Source organism: Neodiprion lecontei, chromosome 4 (genome assembly GCF_021901455.1).
Source record: "Neodiprion lecontei isolate iyNeoLeco1 chromosome 4, iyNeoLeco1.1, whole genome shotgun sequence".
NCBI classification, from domain to species: Eukaryota; Metazoa; Arthropoda; class Insecta; order Hymenoptera; family Diprionidae; genus Neodiprion; species Neodiprion lecontei.
Genome location: NC_060263.1, coordinates 17,683,470 through 17,698,563, shown reverse-complemented (window position 1 = coordinate 17,698,563; position 15,094 = coordinate 17,683,470). Strand labels below are relative to the sequence as shown.

Here is a 15,094-nt window from a genome sequence, read left to right as displayed (position 1 = left end):
TATTATATATACGTATATAAGGTATAATATTTTTTCCCCGTTCCTTTTTCAATCCCTATTCGTACAATAATAACAGGCAGGCAGACACGCACACACACACACACACACACACACACACACAGAGATGTTTACGAGGAAAAAGTGCGTGCTCGACAATGTTTGAAGGTAATTAATTCGTTCGAAGAGAGGGTAAAGTTTATTGTTCAGCGGTAGAATGTTAAAGGTGCCTCTAAGCGGGGGTCACGCCACGTAAATTTTTGCAAGGCGTTTAATACGAAGGAAAATTGTCGTCAAAGTATTCGCGTTGAATGTGTATACTCGTATATATATATATATGCACGATATAGATGTATAGGCAAAACGAGAGGGTCGCGCGAGGAGCCGCGAGGCCATTAACAACTTTACATTAATTCGGACAACTGTATAACCAGCGTGAAATTTCTCCCCCCTACTTTTCTCACTTGAGACGTTAATGTACAAATAAATACCCGCCGGTCCCTCTTACACGTGTAATACAACGTGTATAATGCGCGTGTCCACGGTGTATAAAGTGTTTTATCCATGAACTCAGATCGGTAACGAGCTCTTAATGTGCGCAAAAAATCACCGTTCTTCTGAACGTATATTTCCACGTTTTGCTACATTCCGTGGAAAAAAAAAAAACGCCACACTGAGTTAACGTTGCGAGATGTGTGATAAAAAAAAAAAAAAGTAAAGAAAAAGAAAATGCAACGCGGAAAGGGACGAGAGACATTTTAACGTAACGGCGTTTTTTTTTTTTACGTGAAATCGATACCTTTTACTTTAAGTATTATTGTTGAAAATAAGACTTTTCATTCAATATCATGAAATATACGCTAGTTTTTATTCCGCACAGTGATTCAACTGCGATAACAGCTGCAATTCACTCGTCGGGTACAAAGCACGTGTTTGGATCGATTCAGAAACTTTTTCAATTGTTTCAGTTTCCTTTAATACTCCAAGAATCGGACGATATTCAAAAGTTCAACTCATATTCCACAATCTTGATTCATCGATTTTTTTTAGTGATAAAAATTATCGAACTTCATTCTATTGTACAAAGAATCTAGTCTCAATACGAATGAAGCACACTGATATTTTTACAATGCAAAAGGACGAGTCGAGAATAACAAATGATCTCAGATGATTTGTCAAGAATTCAACCTGAGGAACAAAGTCACACAAAAAATTCATCAAAATTGTGCTCAAGGTATACTTGTGATTTAACATTTTCGGTTGAGAAACTTGAACGTGTACACTCGATAATTCCTTAAGAGTTTCATCTGCAGCCTGGGATAGAAGCCATATTTGGAAACCGTACAAGTTTTTCTATAACCGTATTAAGCGAGGGAGCTTAATTTGCTGATGTGAAATAACGATATCGCATTCAGGAATATACAACTCACAAGTACCCTTGACATACTTATTATCGTCATTATTATTATGATTATTATTCGAGACGAAAGTACGCAAAGCGCAGGAGAAATTTTTGGCAATTCAAAATCCAAAAATACAAAAACTCTTTCATAAGACAGAATGCAAGGCACTTCTTTAAAAAGGGAAAAAAAATTGGGATGAATAAGAATCGAGGAAATGAAAAAAATAATTCTTCAAATTATAGATTTTTTGTAAAATTATTCTTCCGCTTCTTATCGTTCTCCTTGACATTTATTCGATCGGTTCTCACATTATGCGAACGTATCCTATGAGAAAGAGCTCGGAGAGCGCTTTACTCGCGGCTGTTCCTGAGGGTCACCGCGTCGTTTATTTGAGCCACCTAATCTATTTTAATAACCTCGCTGCAAGGAACGCAATTACGTACGCACTGCGCTGCAATCCAATGCTATGCAACGCGCTACGCTGACCGCGTGTCGCGACGAGTCTTAGAAACTGTGAAAGCTCGGTAAGAATACAGGTGGAATAATATTACAATCGCTGCACAAAGTGTGATAAACAAATCAGGAAATTATTGGGAAAAAATTTACCCAGGTACGTAACATAACCTAATATGAGTTTTAATTAGCGGCCTGTTGATCGAACAGCAAAGTATTAAAATTTCTTTGTATCTACGTCGGTTAAAACAGAAGCACAAGAAGAACGTGATTCGATCACTTGAAACGATTTGAATGTTGAGCTAAAGTATGATATTAGACGGATGGACAATATGGACGCCACGGATGAAAATAAAGATGGCCGCTCGTGAATTCGTCACTTCGAATTTTATTTCGATTGCGAAATCGCTCGTAGCAATCGCTGTTCGATCAGCGCTGATTTAGTTCAAGGGAAACGATGGCAAGAATGGTTCAGTAGTGATTTCGCTCTCGGTGATGATATGAAAATGATGATTTCGTCAAACGCGAAATTCACGATATCAGTACTTGTACTAAATCAGAAACCAAATTGGCGTGTTTTCAAAACGACAGCGTGGCAATTTAATTAGGACCTAACCGATAACGAAGCTATTTAAAAATTAAAAAATTCCGGACGGCAAATGTACAAAAGATTTTAACAAAAATTCCAATTCATAACATTGCATGAAAACTGAGTTGTAGGTAATTGCATACGCATAGTCGTTAAAAATGTAAAAATTCTCCAAAATGTGGTCCATAGTTAAAATTTGTATGTTATTTATTTTTTTATGTTACAAAAAAAAAAAAAAAAAAACAGCTGCTTCAACATATTTGGGAGTGCATCATCCGCGCTTAATTACATTGGGTAATTACTCGAGTTAACTGGATTGGTAGAATATTAATAAGATGAATTGAATTCTTGAGCAGGAGCCCTTGCATATCCAGGTCCATATGTGACACATGTACTGCATAATTATACGTTTGTTGCGTTCACCATTTGTGCACCGACCTCTGCGTAATTAGCTCGTTAATTTTAATCACCCGTCTCTCTTCATTCCTGCTACACCCACCTTACAGAGGTTTCGAGACGTGTGTTTAATAATTGTACATGTCCTATTATGTACATAACACTGTTTACATTTCATTTGTCGACCGCATTGCGACGGTAAATTTTGACACTTCCATATTATATACGCGCATATTTACAAAGAAGCATGTTTTACTGTAATTTTTTGTAACATATAATGATAAAACAAAGATTATTCGCGCAAAAATCTTGGATCTCCGTTATCGGAATTGTCAAATTTCACAGCTGTAATTATATCAAAGAGTCACAAAATTTGGGGTTGAAATTAGACATTTTATGGGCGAATAGCATATATTTATACGTATTATACATGGATCGAGTACAATTTAGCACCGTGTATAATTGACTAAAGATTATTACTAAGCAAATATATTCAAGAGGATGCGAACGTTATAATTGGACGTGATTAGATATTTGTTATACAGGGTGTCCCATTTAAGTTGATACAGCAGAATAGAAAAATTCATGTCGCCTGGGAAATAGTTTGAGACAAAGTTTCCTATTTTTTTTTATGTGAAATCGAAGGAACTGGATCCAGTTCGGGATCGAAATCGATTTTCAGACCAAATTTCTTAAATTATCATTATATGTCTCTTTCAGAACATATACATTACATATATATTCTTATACCTGAAAATATTTTGTGACTCTGGAAAATGTATAAGGTTTTATAAAAAATTACAGATAAAGAACCCGGTAAAATAACAAGCAAAAAAGAACTCCATCACATGTCTCAAACCCTTTTTCACTCGTATGTAAATTGCAAGTAATTACCATTGCTTGAGAATTGACATTCACACAATTTTTTCACAAAAAATCCTCTCATAGAAATTCAACCCACACGCTTTGTCGCGTTTTCGATTTTTCCTGTTCCGAACTACCAAATTCGATCAAAACTCAAATGAACTAAAAAAATATATGTAATATATAATTATATATATATTTCCACCAGCATGCACGAATTGGCGTTAAACAAGTGTATGTATATATATATATATATATATATATATATATATATAATATTAGGGTGAGCCAAAAAAACTAACCTATCGAATTTGTGGTTTTAAAAAGACCTATTTACTAAGAAAAACATTTTCCCGTTGAGAAAAATTGTTAGCTCAATTTTAAAAGGTGTCAACGGCCATTTTTTCCATTCAAATAACACGCAAAAAAAATTTTTTTCACTAAAAATGCTGCAACTATTGAACTGTCTGAGATATTTTTCACGCATTTTATGTATATTTCCTGCATATGAGGACGCACACATTTGATCTGAAATGTGTTGTCCGATCGTTACAAATGGAATTTGACCACTAAGCGGACCACAATTATACCGATTATAATCCACAACGCGATGCCTCAATGCTATCTGCGGTTGGGGCCGATCGACGTTAACGAGGATCATGAATTTTGTCGGGGGACATGAAAATAAAAAAGCCCGATCAGTGCCGGGATTTCTGTAAAGCCCTTTGACGGATTAAATCGGATTGATAAACATATCGGCGAGGATTATCAAAACGATGGAACAGTTAGAAAATATGAATCCAGAATGAAATCGTCGTTGATAATCGTTTGAAATAATTATTTTAGAACTTACTTGCCAAGTAACGTAACGAGCTTGAATATTATTCACGAGTATTGGACAAACGATACGTGATTAGCCTTTTGCGATAAATTATAATTCGGGATCTCTAAAATTGATGATAATTGGGTTGAAAATTTTTTCATAGTTTTATAGATTGATCTCTTCACTGATTTTGTTGCTTCTATTTTCCTTTGAACAAAAAATAGCGATAACGCATCGCGTTTCGACAATCAATCGTATCCCGATCCGTGCAAGCTGTCCGCAATTTTACTATTTAAGTGAGCTATTCAGATTGAAATTGATTGATTTTCAACAACGTTTTGTACGTTTATAACGAGAATCGTTGCGGCAATCATCAGAATAGAATAACGAATCGAGCGAATTTATGTATATGCCTGCAACAATCGTCGATTTATTCACCGTGAATATGGATATTATTGTCTGAATTGAACATTCGACGATTTAGCGAAATTCTAAGCGATTCTCAAATAATTTAGCAGGTGTTAGCTTTATTTGTTTGCTTTATCATAGAATACCTGCGTATTATTTTATATCATGTGGCAGAATCTGAAAGTTTTGAATTCTCAGCGAATTTCTTATCCTGTGAAAAAATCGGTACGAAAATCTGATGAAGTTTTAAGTGAATCAAGAAATTTTCTCAAGACGCTAATACTGAAAAAATCCACTTATTATCAGCATTGTACAACTATAAGAAAGTGAAAAGATGGTACAAACTTTTATAATTTGTAAATAAATATCATAATAATTGTGCAATAATTTATGTTGGATTCCTTAGATTTCAGTCAAATGTAAAAATAGAGAAATGTTTCAGTGAATCTGATGAGAAAATAAAATGCTCAATAAAATGCACCATTATCGAGCGTAATTGAACGAATTTGCTAGATTTTTAACAATTTTAAATGGATTGAAACGAAGAATCGATAGCCAATCTCTTATTCACATTTCTTATCATACAAGTCTCATTGAGATCTTCGCAGACTACGAAAATGATAATGTGGTGTAAATACTTAGTAAAAAGTATCGATTTTCAGGAAATTGCCAACTTTCTTGAATGCCGAGGGCCAAAGTCGAAATAGGGTTCGAAATGTCGGAAATTGGCATTAAGTCGCCCATTCGACCCGGACCTTCCGCTTTCAATTTCGATTTCCCGAATCACGTATTGAGGGTTATTCAAAAACTATTATATTCCACAGCCGTCCGTTCAATTTTCGCAATTTTTGAGACAAATCTTTTTTATTGTAAAAAAAGCCTCATCTTGTTACAGTTGTTAGTTCGCCTGGCTTTATATTTTTTCACAATACCTATAATAGATACAATTACTAAAAAAAAAAAGAAGATATTCGAGTCGGGCTCGCAACTGTTTTCTCACTCACTCATTCCGTCTATTCAAATCTAACAGTAGGGAAAAAACACACTGCCCTAATATTGTAACCTACATTTTTTTGCAGTTTCTTTGCTATCTCATTTAAATAAAAATGACTATTTTCATAGCGAGTTTGACGAGTGACTTTCAATCCTGAATTCAAGTAGCCAAATTGGAGATTATTTAAATGTAGTAATAATTTAAACAACTGCGAGTGTTATACAGTTGATTAAATTAATTTACGTTACGACAAATACTGTTTAAATAGTATCGACTGCAATTTTCATTCCATCATCGTGTAGATATTAGATTATAGGTTTTTCCCGTTAGTTTATAAATTCTTTGAGTTAATTAACGATTTCTGATTTATAAACTGGACGATATACGATAAAAGCAATATTCTGAAGAAAACATCAACCCATGGCTTGGTTCTATCGTCTGATATTCAAAAGTGTATATTTCAAAAAATTTCTTATCCGTTACTTAACTTTCCGCGTTGTAAAATAATTTCTCAAGTTTGAAGAGATCCAAAAACCTTGAATCAACGAATTTTCACAGGTATTGGGGTGAATGCGATTATTGATTATATTTAAAAAATTTGACAATCTTTCTCGAGAATAAATTTGATGAAAAAAAAAAAACAAAGCCTTCAAAATTCTTATTAAATGTAAATGCGTTACACAGTCGAAAAACAAAATTGATCCGATTTCAGTATTTTTTTTTTTTTTCCTACAAATTTAACCCTCGTTTATTCAGTGCGATGGTGAAAATCGCAGTATTTCGTCGGGAGTATTCATCTTTCCATATTCCTGCATCCAGTTGTCCGTTTCGCGAGGGGAAAAAGAAAAAAGGGGAGAGGGCAGCAGAGGGAAAATTTTTCACCGTGATTGATTTTCACCCTCGTTGTCCCCTCGCCCCTTGCCGGTGATCCCTTCGAGTGTGGCAGCCCGGATGAACTATTCGAGTTGTCCGCCAGGCCGGCTGTATTCGTAACTGCAGGTACCTGCCTGGTCAATTAGTTTACGCCCCAGTTGATGGAAATTATATACAAACAGATTTAACACCGTTATATATGGACAATATGTAAACCACGTTCAGTCGGCGCAGCCACCGGCTGAGTTGTGAAAAATTATCATTAATAATTGCCTGTGATCAGGTTTTCCTCTGATATTTGCTGTGAGTTTGTTTCTTCTTATTCATTTTTTTTTTTTTAAACAAGGTTTGAAGAAATTTCACGAATAATGGACTCGTCGTGCACGAAAAAAATAGATAAATAAATAAAACTAGTTCATTGTGATGAAATACAATTTTTTTTTTTTTTGTTTTTGTCAGAGTTCGAAGAAGTTGGTGATTTTTGCGAGATCTATAATTTGACCTACATTGACGAATTCGAAAATTATAATTTCCTTCTTTCATCTCATCACCAATTATTTATTAATCGAGATGAAAAAATATCTTCTGTATTTTGTTGCAATATCTGTTTTAGTTTGCGAGTTACATTTACATTTGAAAAATTGAAGGGGAGAATTTTTCGAATATTTGTCAATGACGCGTTTTGTGGGCAGCATGAAAATTGAAAGATTTTCAGGCATAAAAAATTGGACCTTCAAATCTTGTCCCATTCCAAACGTGACACTTTTGTGAATTATGATAAATACTTTTGAATCAAAATCTCAGTTTTAATTAATACAGATAGGTTTATTTGAATGAATATGAAAGAAACTCAATTCGGCGCGTTTATCTCGATGCAAAATAATCGTTTCGGGGGAATCGCCCATATATTCGTTGCGTAGATCCTGCTGTGCGTTGAGTAATTGCTTCGCCTGCAGTTTAGCCCCCTTGGCTTACGAAATTCAACAGTAATTATTCTACCCTTCCTCAGTTTTCGCAAAATAATTCCGCAAACGTATTGGAAGTTTTATTTCTGGTCACATTTCTTTGCTCACGGATTTTTCAGGATTTATCGCAATCAAGGTTCAGTAATAATCCTTTTTACGTAGACTTATCCCAAAATTGAAAGAAAAATTTTTATTCGCTTAATACCTCTGTTCGATTCAAGGCAACGGCTTATTTTGAGCAGAAAATTTCATTTCAACCGAAGAAATTTTCATCTGTTACTATAAAACGGAAACCTATTTATTTAAATTTAAAAAATTCCAATCAATTCAGCAAAATTAATTCATTACGAGCCGCTAGTGAACCATTTATGCAGTTCGACATTCAAAACTGAACAAATTAGCCTCTCTCCTTTGGTTTGTAACATTTACATATTATTTCCACACATCAAGAAAAATAAGTTTTTTTTGTTATCTCATGAATGGGGGAAAGAAAAATTTTATCGAAATTTACCTTCCATCGTGCCGACAATACACAATTATAAGATGAAGAACAAAAATGTCCGGATGATCATTTCGATCTCTCGCCAAGAAGATTTCAAGGGAATTATAATCCACTTACAAAATACTCGCCTCGGATAAAATAATTAGAAGTCACCTTTGCTTCGCCCTTCAAGTGAGAAGAAAAAAATTAAGAAAAAGTAAAAACCAGGCCCGAAATCAAAGGGAAAAAAATAAGACGCTGAAATTCGAAGGTGAAATTCGCCGTGAAAATGCACGGGGGGTTGAGAGGGTGAAAGTGCCTGCGATAAAAGGTATGTTCGTTATAACATTAAAAGCATGTCGGACGGATACTTAGTGGAGTTTTAATGCTTGACACTCACTTCCATCCCCCCCCCCCCCAACGTTTCTCGATCTTTCTCTTTTTTCGGTAAAAGAAAAAGACAGAGAGAGAGAGAGAGAGGGAGGACGAGGAAAGAGAGCTTCGGTGATTTTTGGCCATAGATCCAATTCCAAAGCCATTAGGGTTGCTCGGAATCAAATACCATCAAGTTCTCGTACGCATACTTGTATCTAATGTGCGAAATCGGTGGATTTATGGTATAGACACTGAAAGTAATTTTTAGTTCCGGTTACCGCTCGGTTCTTAACTATTTTCATTTTTGGCCATAATCGAAAAATATAGTTCCAGGTACGAAATGAAAATCAGTTTTATCCGTTACTATTCTTTCTCATTACGATCACTCTTACTATATTTTCTTGTAGCTTTTGGAAAAATTTAATGCTTGTGGAAGAATAAGTTGACGTTAAAGCGTTTTTGAATAAAAAAGTAGAGTCAATCGAACAAACTGATTTTGCGTTGCAATTACCAAAAAAGGATCGACGATAGCGCAAAATGGTTACGCGTACCTCGTTTATCGTATTTCAACAATATTCAAACAGTTTTTTTTAACGATACCTGTTTTACTCAATTTTTCTAGTTACCGTAGCAATTGAAATGTTCAATTTTTGTGTCGTTAATAGGAAAGTCTAATAAAATGGGTATCATTGTAATAAAAGTTTGAATATCGTTAAAATTGCAAGAAAATTTGGCAACTTGCTATTCAGTTCGATTATCGTTGCCTATTTTTCAACAAAATAAATAATGAATTTCGTTCAAATTTAATGAATTTCTAAAATTTTTCTCCCCGATATTGAATCCGCCATTTTGAATTTTTTAAATCTTGCTTCAGATTCATAATCAGCGACCTCACAAATCCCTGGATACCGTTTATTGTCTAGATTTAATCTAATTTGAAATTTTATTTTATCATAGTTTTGTTAGTTGTCAAAGATTGCACAGAAACCACAACTAGGAATTTCTGTGCGTGTCACAGCGTGTGGAGAATAGTTGAATCGAATCGAATTGCCTTCTGGAATTCGAATAGATCCAACTATTTTAGTAATTCGAATAGTTGCAATTATTTCAGCAATTTAAGCATTTCCAAGTATTCACATCATTCGGTTGAAAGATAGAATTTTTCATTTTTATTTACGCGTTTTTGAAGAACGTCTAATCTAATGAAAGTAATTCAATATAATTTCCTGAGAGTCAATTTTTGGTTAAAAGATCAGATCGAACGCGTGCCAAAGTTTCATAAATAATAGCAACTGTAGAATGAGAATCGACTCAAGAAACAATGATTAGAAAGCTACATGTTTGAGATCGCAATCGAATTATTCGGACCTTTTGTCACGAGTGGATATAATAAGAATTGAGCTATTCGAAAAAATGGATTTAGTCAAAGACTCGAGTTATTCGATTCGTGTCGAATTATTCGTGTTTTCGAATCACACTCAGATCCATTTGGTATTATGAAAGCTCGCCTAATGACGTCGTATCAAAGCATTTTACTATATAAGGTACTTATTCATACTTACGTATAATTACTAAACGTACGTTACTCGAAAGATGTTTTATTACCAGCGAGGGTGCGACTAAAAATCGAGGGAAAGATTTGTTCCTCGCTTTTGGAGCGAGTGGATAATAAATTAATGCAGTATATTGAATAAATTTGTTTATTCAAAATTGATGATTATTATAGTCCGCTTTTTCCGTTGCAAGAGAGATTCTTTCAATAAAATTCAACATCTTTTAATTTCAGTTCGACTTTCGCAGCTTTAATTCTTTCATCAACGCTTTAGTTTTATTTCAATATTTTTACCCTCAAATTTAGCTTTACAGACGTGCTTTTTCCGCTCTTTTTATATACGAATAAAAAATATAGAGTTCCATCACGGTCACAAATTTTTCCCATTTTGTTCCACCATCTCGTAATTTTCGTCTCTCCATTTCTCCAAGTGATTCCTTGATCGGTAGCATCGCGTATTAATTAGACGAAATGAAGAAAGGTATTATAAATCGACGCTTTTAAAGAAACAGAAAGAAAAATTCTTCTCTGCAGAGAAAGTCAAGAGTTCGCTTTGACGGCGAATGAAAATTTGCATGAATGACATTTATATAACAGAAATAATAATTGCGCTATTGATAATACAAAGTCGAATATATAACAGAAAATGAGTGACTATCATGATGTATAAAATATTCAAAAGAATACTGTTCGTTAAATTTTCGTAATTTCGTTTCTCTTTCAAATCAAATTGCAGGCAAATCAAAGGAAAGGTCGAGTCGAATCGGCGCGATCTCGTTGAGCGAAGAATCCGTGAATTCTCAAGCAGGCATGGCGTATTATAATACCTACTTGTACAGTTTTCTTCTTTTTTTTTTCTCTCTTTTTCTGTTTCGTTATTTCAACAGGCTTGTTATTTCTGCCACGGCTGCAGTGACTGGGGAAGAATCACGAACCCATTACACTATACATACACACACACACACACACACCCACAATACGACCAATACTTTTCGACCGCAGCTTGCGAGCTTGGGTCAGCGATTCGGCTGCTGATTTTTTTCAAGAAAGTAGGTTATAAAAAAAGACGATTCTCCAAATTTGAGCTTAATTTAAGAAAATCTGGTGGCTATAGAAATTTTTGAAGTTTTTAATAAATCAATTTTTTAGTTACATTCACGATTTTTTCATGGGAGCTCTATGGGACTTAAAGACTCGAATCAAACGGCATTCCCCTTCTCTGACCTTGTATTTTTAAGAAAAAAATAGTTTTTCACTCAAAAGCAAAATCCAGTTTAATTAGGACCCTTTTCATGAACTACTATTTTAGCAAAATTTCGCATAACTTTGAAACGCTGCCAAGTTAACAATTTTCCAAGTAGACGGCCAATCGATAGCTCAAATTGTTCGTCTAGGTATACTTTATCACTAGCTATACGAATTATTATTAATTACCACGTATTATTATTAGTATTATTAAATACGAAATATTGTATGGGAAACTTGAACATTTTGAAAATTCACAGCTCGTTAACAACTTCGACTCCTAGCTGGAAATTTTCAGCGTTGTTTGGGGATAGAATGAAGTATTTTTCCTGATAATTTCAAGCGATTTCGAGTTGATAGAAAAAAGTTACAGCTATCTGAAAACAGCGATTTTTCAAAAATCAGTTGGTTTTGCGAGGCCGTATATAAAAAGGAACGTGGTAATTAATAATAATTCGTGTAGGTAGTGATAAAATATACCTAGACGAAATATTTGAGCCGTCGGTTGGCCGTCTACTTGGAAAATTCTTGACTTGGCAGCGTTTCAAAGTTATGCGAAATTTTGCTAAAATAGTAGTTCATGAAAAGGGTCCTAATTAGACTGGACTTTGCTTTGGAGTAAAGAACTATTTTTTTCTTAAAAACACAAGGTCAGAGAAAGGGAATGCCGTTTGATTCGAGTCTTTAAAGTCCCATAGAGTTCCCACGAAAAAATCGTGAATGTAAATAAAAGATTGAATTATTAAAAACTTCAAAAATTTCTATAGCCACCAGATTTTCTTATATTAAGCTCAAATTTGGAGAATCGTCTTTTTTTTATAACCTACCTTCTTGGAAAAAATCAGCAGCCGAATCGCTGACCCAAGCTCGCAGGCTGCGGTCGAAAAGTATTGGACGTACCCATATATATATAGTGTAATGGGTTCGTGATTCTTCTTTATATATACATATATATACATATATATATATATATATGTAAACTTTGAAACGAGTTTGAAATCCCAGGCGGTATTGTATATGTGTGCGTGTGTGTACTTTTTCAAGAAATAAAACGAAAAAGATGGAGAAAAGAGAAACAAATATCTTTCTCATTCTCGTTTGAATTTTTCTCTTTATTTGTTGATTTTTTGCACTTTTACAACGTCATGAATTTATTTAACGGCAAGTAAACAAGTTCTACTTAAATATGTGAACCGAATCATAAGAATTTTTACTATCAAGTGAGACTGTATATGTATATTTGAATTAAATAAGCATTTTTTTTCAAAATGTTGTGAAAATAAGAATTTAATTTCAATTGATTGAAGTTGTACGTTGTATTAATATATTTGCGACAGATTGATAAGAAAAACTTGATATCAGGTAAAAGTACCGTTCAAAATTTCGAATGTTTTGAAATTGAATTCTAGTATCCGAAGAAGCATCGGCAAAAATTTTTTACCATTTTATTCAAAATCATCCAGAGACTTGAAATCCTTCGGTAATTCTAAGTTCGGGGTTCACCTGCATTGAATGAAACACGTAAAGCCAATCTTAATTTCGACGCCGTATAATCGGCATTCATGAATTATATTATAGAATGACATGGGTCGTCCATATAAATTCACTTCGTAGCCCGAAAAATGTATGAAATGACATTGTGCATTATAAATTATAGAAGTCGAGTTGGAATTTCGAACGTGAAAACTGCAGGATACGACACCGTCGCATATTGAAAAATATGCTCGTATATTCGCTGCGGAAACTTCCGCTCCTATATTTCCGATAGCCACAAGCTTGTAGCTGGCTGTTCGACTTTTTGCGGAAACTGCAACGAGATATATATATATATATATATATTTTATTTTTTTTACTTATGTTCTGCGATAATAGTTTCTGCATATTCTGGTTACATAGGAATTCAGTTTTTAGGTAGCTACGATAATTTTGTCGCGTCTACAACGTTTATTTGATTTTACGGATGAATGATTGATAGATAAATAATTACTTACAAGTCAATCTGACATATGAAGGTGAACCAACTGTTAAATCATTGAAATAATTGAATGGATTGAAGCCAATTTAAATTTTTTAGCAATGCAAAACTATAGGATAAAATTAACAATTGAAGGATATATAACGGGATGAAAGTAATATGATTGGGATGGAATTGTGGTCGAAAGAAATGAATTCTTCATTATTGAACTCCGTCGAAACTTTCGTATAAATGAAAATTTGACTACCGGTTACGAATTAGATATACTGCACGAACATCAATCAGTTAATCGGAATATTTTCAATATGTCGGTTTTTAATTTACCACTCATTTTTTTCTTCATTAATTATTGGAGCAATCGATTAGTTACCAGAAGTTGTCGTGAATTAGTTGCAGGCAAAATATTCTGCGAGGAATGTTAAGTATCGTTTTTAAAATTTTATTTATCTGCAATGTGTCTGATTTAAAGTTAATTGATACATCAATTCGCAAAGCGTGGCAATACTTTGTACAGTTGTACTATTCGACAAACTGTATCGAAACTACTTTCACATGTTTGATCAATAAATAAAATCAATTTATTGCATCGGTTGTCGAAAGAATTCGAAAGTTCACCGGTACAGAAATTAGTCCATAAAAAGAGGGGAAAAAAAAAATGAAATAAAAATTGATTGATTCGAATAAATTCCTGAACTTAAACGATTTGCTTGTAAAATTAAGTTCCCTGGATGGTAAAATAACTTTAAGAGAAAAAAATTCATCAACTATCGTTCAATCGCTGAAAATATAATCAATGAAACAGTCGGAAAATTGAAGTTCGAAGCCAGCCCGTTATTCTGTAGAAATTACTGCAGTTCGAAATTTGAATCTGTTCCGCATAGATATCTAAGATGTTACAAAAGCAGGAGGGATTCTATTAATTGGAAAACTTGCGTATCTGTTCCAACATCCGTTGGCTAATTGGAACTTGACTCGATTATCCGTATTCTCATAACTGGAAGTATATCCCATTGTGTCAGACTTGCATAGATTCGTGATCTTGTTTATGTCAGCGAAGTATTCAGATTAAGAAGTTAGTATGATAATTTATAATTTTTGATTTAAAAAAAAAAAAAAAATCACCTTCGTTTCGTGCAAGAATTTGAATCGAAAATTTCCAATAAAAGATAATTATATATTTTCGTAACGAGTCTGTAAATTGAAGAGAAAGAAAATGGGATCGTGTTTCAGCTATATTTCCACCTCTGGGAACCTGAACAGTAAATCCCGTCGAAATCGCGACGCGCGACGTGCCAGCGATTCGAAATTCGTGGAGCGGAGGAAATGAAGTGACCCACAAATCATGACGTATCGGAAACCGTCGAAGATCGATCGGCGCTCAGTTCATTCCCTGATTTGGGAAAAGCTGGTGAAATTGTTCCAACCAGTGTCGGTTTAGTTCGGAATTTTTGGATCATTTAATCGCTGTGACGAAGATTTTCACTATTTTTTCCTCGTTTGTCGAATTACTTTCGGAGGTCCGCATCGAAACGTTTTGTAACACACAATAAACCACTACGAAATGTTTTCATATTTTCCATGGTATAATTCGGAGATTTTACTCTGGATAAAAAAAAAAAAAAAAGTTGTGTGTGTGTTATTATTTTTATTCATATTTCGAACAAACTTTTGCACAAACAATCAATTTCGTACGAGATTTCA

General features: G+C 34.0%; 1 protein-coding gene across 9 annotated transcripts in view; it reads left to right on the top strand.

Moving 5' to 3' along the window:
- LOC107224541 (poly(rC)-binding protein 3) overlaps window positions 1-15,094 on the top strand; it is a 121,354-nt gene that overhangs the window by 54,264 nt on the left and 51,996 nt on the right. The gene's annotated exons all lie outside the window — the stretch shown is intronic.